Source organism: Arachis hypogaea, chromosome 7 (assembly GCF_003086295.3).
Source record: "Arachis hypogaea cultivar Tifrunner chromosome 7, arahy.Tifrunner.gnm2.J5K5, whole genome shotgun sequence".
NCBI classification, from domain to species: Eukaryota; Viridiplantae; Streptophyta; class Magnoliopsida; order Fabales; family Fabaceae; genus Arachis; species Arachis hypogaea.
Genome location: NC_092042.1, coordinates 60,649,041 through 60,656,402, shown reverse-complemented (window position 1 = coordinate 60,656,402; position 7,362 = coordinate 60,649,041). Strand labels below are relative to the sequence as shown.

Here is a 7,362-nt window from a genome sequence, read left to right as displayed (position 1 = left end):
TTAAACGCCAGGAAGGTGCACAGAGAGGACAAACTGGCGCTGAACGCCAGAAACAAGCATGAAACTGGCGTTCAACGCCAGAAACATGCATTACATGGGCGTTGAACGCCCAGAACATGCACCAATGGGCGTTTGAACGCCAGAATGATGCATGAAGGCATTTTACATGCCTATATGGTGAAGGAATGGTATTTCTTTTAACCTCAGGATCTGTGGACCCCACAGGATCCCCACCTCAGGATCTGTGGACCCCACAGGATCCCCACCTACCATATTCCCACCTTACCTCTTAATCCTATTTTTGTGATTTGTATTCCCCATGTCACAAAACCCAATACTCCTCACCAATCACCTCAATTCCTCTTCCCAATTACCCCATTCACCATTCACATCAACCCCCTCTTCCCCATAAACCCCACCTACCTCCATAAAATTCAAATTCATTTTCCCACCCATTCCCACCCAAATTGGCCGAACCTATACCCTCCCCTCTCCCTATAAATACCCTTCCACTCTTCTTCATTTTCACACATCACAAACCCACATTCTCCCACATAGCCGAACCACCTCTTCTCCCTCTCTTCCATATTCTCTTCTTCTTCTTCTTCTACTTTTCTTTTCTTTCTTGCTCGAGGGCGAGCAAAATTTTAAGTTTGGTGTGGTAAAAGCATAAGCTTTTTGTTTTTCCATTACCATCAATGGCACCTAAGGCCGGAGTATCCTCAAGAAAAGGGAAAGGGAAGACAAAAGCTTCCACCTCCGAGTCATGGGAGAAGGAGAGATTCATCTCCAAGAGCCATCAAGACCACTTCTATGATGTTGTGGCAAAGAAGAAGGTGATCCCCGAGGTCCCTTTCAAGCTCAAAAAGAATGAGTATCCGGAAATCCGACATGAAATCCAAAGAAGAGGTTGGGAAGTCCTAGCCAACCCCATGCAACAAGTCGGAATATTGATGGTTCAAGAGTTCTATGCCAATGCATGGATCACTAGAAACCATGATCAAAGTATGAACCCGAATCCAAAGAACTATATCACAATGGTTCGGGGGAAATACTTAGATTTTAGCCCGGAAAATGTGAGGTTGGCGTTTCATTTACCTATGATGCAAGGAGATGAACGCCCCTACACTAGAAGGGTCAACTTTAATCAAAGGTTGGACCAAGTCCTTATGGACATATGTGTGGAAGGAGCTCAGTGGAGAATAGACTCCAAAGGCAAGCCAGTTCAACTAAGAAGACTGGATCTCAAGCCTGTGGCTAGAGGATGGTTGGAGTTCATCCAAAGATCCATCATTCCTACTAGCAACCGATCTGAAGTTACTGTGGATCGGGCCATCATGATCCATAGCATCATGATTGGAGAGGAAGTAGAGGTTCATGAGGTCATCTCCAATGAACTCTACAAAATAGCCGACAAGTCCTCACCCATGGCACGGCTAGCCTTCCCTCACCTTATATGCCATCTATGCTACTCAGCTGGAGTTATCATAGATGGAGATGTCTCCATTGAAGAAGACAAGCCCATCACCAAGAGAAGGATGGAGCAAACAAGAGAAGCTCCTCACGGCCCTCAAGAAGTGCATGAGGAAGCTCATCATCAACAAATTCCTGAGATGCCTCAAGGAATGCACTTTCCTCCCAATAACTATTGGGAGCAACTCAACACCTCCTTAGAAGATTTGAGCCATAATGTGGAACAATTAAGGGTGGAACATCATGAGCACTCCATCATTCTCCAAGAAATAAGAGAAGATCAAAGAGCAATGAGGGAGGAGCAACAAAGGCAAGGAAGGGACATAGAAGAGCTGAAGAACATCATTGGCCCTTCAAGAAGAAGACGCCACTAGAGGTGGATTCATTCCTTGTTCTTTATTTCTTTCTGTTTTCGGTTTTTAGTATTGTGTTTATCTATATTTTGTGTCTTTATTTCATGATCATTAGTATGTAACCATGCCTTAAAGCTATGAATAAAATCCATTAATCCTTCACCTCTCTTAAATGAAAAATGTTTTAATTCAAAAGAACAAGAAGTACATGAATTTCAAATTTATCCTTGAATTTAATTTAATTATATTGATGTGGTGGCAATACTTTTTGTTTTCTGAATGAATGCTTGAACAGTGCATATTTTTGATCTTGTTGTTTATGGGTGTTAAAATTGTTGGCTCTTGAAAGAATGATGAACAAAGAGAAATGTTATTGATGAACTGAAAAATTCATGAATTGATTCTTGAAGCAAGAAAAAGCAGTGAAAAAGAAAGCTTGCGAAAAAAAAATGGCGAAAAAAATTAGAAAGAAAAAGAAAAAGCAAGCAGAAAAAGCCAATAGCCCTTAAAACCAAAAGGCAAGGGTGGCAAGGATCCAAGGCTTTGAGCATCAATGGATAGGAGGGCCTAAGGAAATTAAATCTAGGCCTAAGCGGCTAAATCAAGCTGTCCCTATCCATGTGCTTGTGTCATGAAGGTCCAAGTGAAAAGCTTGAGACTGAGTGGTTAAAGTCGTGATCCAAAGCAAAAGAGTGTGCTTAAGAGCTCTGGACACCACTAACTGGGGACTCTAGCAAAGCTGAGTCACAATCTGAAAAGGTTCACCCAGTTATGTGTCTGTGGCATTTGTGTATCCGGTGGTAATACTGGAAAACAAAATGCTTAGGGCCACGGCCAAGACTCATAAGTAGCTGTGTTCAAGAATCAACATGCTTAACTAGGAAAGTCAATAACACTATCCGAAATTCTAAGTTCCTAGAGAAGCCAATCACTCTAAAACTTCAAAGGAAAAAGTGAGATGCCAAAACTGTTCAGAAGCAAAAAGCTACAAGTCCCGCTCATCTAATTAAATTAACATTCATTGATATTCTGGAATTTATAGTATATTCTCTTCTTTTTATCCTAATTGATTTTCAGTTGCTTGGGGACAAGCAACAATTTAAGTTTGGTGTTGTGATGAGCGGATAATTTATACGCTTTTTGGCATTGTTTTTATATAGTTTTTAGTGAGTTCAAGCTACTTTTAGGGATGTTTTCATTAGTTTTTATGTTAAATTCACATTTCTGGACTTTACTATGAGTTTGTGTGTTTTTCTGTGATTTCAGGTAAATTCTGGCTGAAATTGAGGGATTTGAGCAAAACTCTGAAGAAGGCTGACAAAAGGACTGTTGATGCTGTTGGAATCTGACCTCCCTGCACTCAAAATGGATTTTCTGGAGCTACAGAACTCCAATTGGCACGCTCTCAACGGCGTTGGAAAGTAGACATCCAGGGCTTGCCAGCAATATATAATAGTCCATACTTTATTCGAAGAATGACGACGTAACTTGGCGTTGAACGCCAAGTTCATGCTGCTGTCTGGAGTTAAACGCCAGAAAAACGTCATGATCCGGAGTTGAACGCCCAAAACACGTCATAACTCGAAGTTCAACTTCAAGAGAAGCCTTAGCTCGTGGATTGATCAAGCTCAGCCCAAGCATACACCAAGTGGGCCCCGGAAGTGAATTTATGCATCAATTACTTACTCATGTAAACCCTAGGAGCTAGTCTAGTATATATAGGGCATTTATCTATTGTATTAGACATCTTTTGACAGTTTAATCTCTTGATCATTCGGTCACTTGATCATGGAGAGGGCTGGCCATTCGGCCATGCCTGAACCTCTTTCACTTATGTATTTTCAACGGTGGAGTTTCTGCACACCATAGATTAAGGGTGTGGAGCTCTGCTGTACCTCAAGTATTAATGCAATTCTATTTTCTTTTATTCAAATCTCTCTTATTCTTATTCCAAGATATTCATTCGTACCCAAGAACATGATGAATGTGATGATAAGTAACCCTCATTATCATTCTCACTCATGAACGCACGTGATTGACAACCACTTCCGTTCTACATGCAACAGAGCTTGAATGTGTATCTCTTAGATTCCCCACAGAATCTTCGTGGTATAAGCTAGATAGATGGCGGCATTTATGAGGATCCGGAAAGTCTCACCTTGTCTGTGGTATTCCGAGTAGGATCCTGGGAATCCGGAAAGTCTAACCTTGTCTGTGGTATTCCGAGTAGGATTCCGGTAATGAATGACTGTGACGTGCTTCAAACTTGCAAGTGCTGGGCGTTAGTGACAGACGCAAAAGAATCAAGGGATTCTATTCCAGTAGGAGCGGGAACCAACCAGTGATTAGCCGTACTGTGACAGAGTGCGTGAGCATTAGTTTTCACTGCGAGGATGGGATGTAGCCATCAACCATGGGTGATGCCTCCAGACGATTAGCCGTGCGAGTGACAGCCGCATAGGATCATTTTTCCGAGAGGATTGAAAGTAGCCACCGCTGATGGTGAACCCCTATACACAGCTTGCCATGGAAAGGAGTAAGAAGGATTGAGTTGAAGCAGGAGAATAGCAGGCGTCCTTGAGCCATACAGCATCTCCATTCGCTTATCTGAAATTCCCACCAATGAATCTGCATAAGTATTTCTATCCCTTTTATTAATCTATTCTCTTATTTCTATTTTCGAAAACCCATAAACCATTTTAATCTGCCTAACTGGGATTTACAAGGTGACCATAGCTTGCTTCATACCAACAATCTCTGTGGGATCGACCCTTACTCACGTAAGGTTTATTACTTGGACGACCCAGTACACTTGCTGGTTAGTTGAACGGAGTTGTGAATTCAAATAAAGACAATTATTGAATAAATCCATACAAGTACAAAGAATAGTGATCACAATTTCGTCCACCACCTGACTAAGATTTACAAGATGACCATAGCTTGCTTCATACCAACAATCTCTGTGGGATCGACCCTTACTCGCGTAAGGTTTATTACTTGGACGACCCAGTACACTTGCTGGTTAGTTGTGCGAAGTTGTGTTTATGCCATGGTATTGAACACCAAGTTTTTGGGGTTCATGACCGGGGATTATGAGAGTTGTGAAAAGTATTGATCACAATTTCGTGCACCAAGTTTTTGGCGCCGTTGCCGGGGATTGTTGAGTTTGGACAACTGACGGTTCATCTTGTTGCTTAGATTAGGTATTTTTTCTTCAACGTTCTTAAGAATGAATTCTAGTGTTTCAAGGTGATGTTCTTATCATCACCAAAGCTGATTGATCTTCATCAATTTAGCTCTTGAATGCAATGTTCTGCTGAAGCTTGGCTGACCATGTCTAATTCCTTTAGACTGAAGCTTTAGACTAACATTGCATGATTCCTGGAATTCTCATTAAGAATTTTGATATCTTTTTCCACTTAATTTTCGAAAAACACAAAAAAAAATAAAAAAAATCATAAAATCCAAAAATTTCTTGTTTGAGTCTAGTGTCTCATGTTAAGTTTGGTGTCAACTGCATGCATTCATTCATATGTCTTAAGGATCTTCAAGTAATTCTTAATGATTTTCGTGTTCTGATCTTTAAATTCAATTGACTTGAGTGTTTTGTGTGTCTCATATGCATTCTCATTAGTGTCAGTAGTATACAAACTGCTAAGTTTGGTGTCTTGCATGCATTGTTATTTGATTCTTGTTGCATTTTGATTTATCCTTATTATTAAAAATCCAAAAATATTTGTAATTTGTGTCTTTTCAAGTCAATACTACAGAGAAATTAAAGATTCAGAACATACAGTAGAGGAATTACACAGAAAAGCTGGGCGTTCAAAACGCCCAGTGAAGAAGGACAGACTGGCGTTTAAACGCCAGCCAGGGTACCTGGTTGGGCGTTTAACGCCCAAAAGGGTATAGTTTTGGGCGTTAAACGCCAGAATGTGCACCATTCTGGGCGTTTAACGCCAGGATGGCTAAAGGGGGAAGATTTTGTTTTCAAATCAAATTTTTTTCAAGTTTTCAAAGTTTTTCAAAATCAAATCTTTTTTTTTCAAATCAATTTTTCAATCAAATCTTTTTCAAAATCAATTTCTTTCTATTTTCAAAGATACTTACTATCAATTAATGATTTGATTCAACATTTCAAGTATGTTGCCTTCTCTGTTGAGAAAGGTTTAATGTTTGAATCATATCTTTTCTTGTTAGTCAAGTTTTTAATTTTCAAAATCAAATCTTTTTAAAATGTTTTTCAAATCATATCTTCTCAATCACATCTTTTTAAAACCAATCATATTTTCTTAACCACATCTTTTTCAAAATAGTTTTCAATCAAATCTTTTTGATTTCTAATTTCAAAATCTTTTCAAAAAATCACTTGATTTCTTTTTCACTTTCATTTTCGAAAATCAAGTAGTGTTTTCAAAAATGTTTTCAAAATCTTTTACTTGATTTTCGAAAATTACTTCCCTCCTTCTCACATCCTTCTATTTATGGACTAACACTATCCCTTAATGCAAAATTCGAACTCCATCTTCTTTGATAAGTTCGAATTTTCTACTTCTGTCTTCTACTCTTCTTTTCCTCTGACACTTTAAGGAATCTCTATACTGTGACATAGAGGATTCCACATTTTCTTGTTCCTTCTCTTTCATATGAGCAGGAGCAAAGACAAAGGCATTCTTGTTGAGGCTGATCCTGAACCTGAAAGGACCTTGAAGAGAAACCTAAGAGAAGCCAAAGCACAACTCTCTTTAGAGGACCTGACCGAATTCTTCAAAGAAGAAGAACACATGGCAGCCGAAAACAACAATGCCAACAATGCAAGGAAGGTGCTGGGTGACTTTACTGCACCTACTCCCGATTTCTATGGGAGAAGCATCTCTATCCCTGCCATTGGAGCAAACAACTTTGAGCTTAAGCCTCAATTAGTTTCTCTAATGCAACAGAATTGCAAGTTCCGTGGACTTCCATTGGAAGATCCTCATCAGTTTTTAGCTGTGTTCTTGCAAATCTGTGACACTGTCAAGACTAATGGGGTTGACCCTGAGGTCTACAGACTTATGCTATTCCCTTTTGCTGTAAGAGACAAAGCTAGGACATGGTTGGACTCTCAACCTAAAGAAAGCCTGGACTCTTGGGAAAAGCTAGTCAATGCCTTCTTGGCAAAGTTCTTTCCACCTCAAAAATTGAGTAAGCTTAGAGTGGAAGTCCAAACCTTCAGACAAAAGGAAGGAGAATCCCTCTATGAAGCTTGGGAAAGATACAAACAATTAATCAGAAAGTGTCCTTCTGATATGCTTTCTGAATGGAGCATCATAGGTATTTTCTATGATGGTCTCTCTGAACTATCCAAGATGTCTTTGGATAGCTCTGCAGGACGATCTCTTCATCTGAAGAAGACGCCTACTGAAGCTCAAGAACTGATTGAAATGGTTGCAAATAACCAATTCATGTATACTTCTGAAAGGAATCCTGTGAACAATGGGACTAGTCAGAAGAAAGGAATTCTTGAGATTGACACTCTGAATGCCATATTGGCTCA

General features: G+C 39.7%; 1 non-coding gene across 1 annotated transcript; it reads right to left on the bottom strand.

Annotated features, from left to right (window-relative positions):
* Nucleotides 1–7,012: 7,012 nt before the first annotated feature.
* On the bottom strand, nt 7,013–7,120 carry LOC112704655 (small nucleolar RNA R71). Its single transcript, XR_003155269.1, has one exon. It is a non-coding gene; the product is annotated as a small nucleolar RNA R71 (small nucleolar RNA).
* Nucleotides 7,121–7,362: the final 242 nt, after the last annotated feature.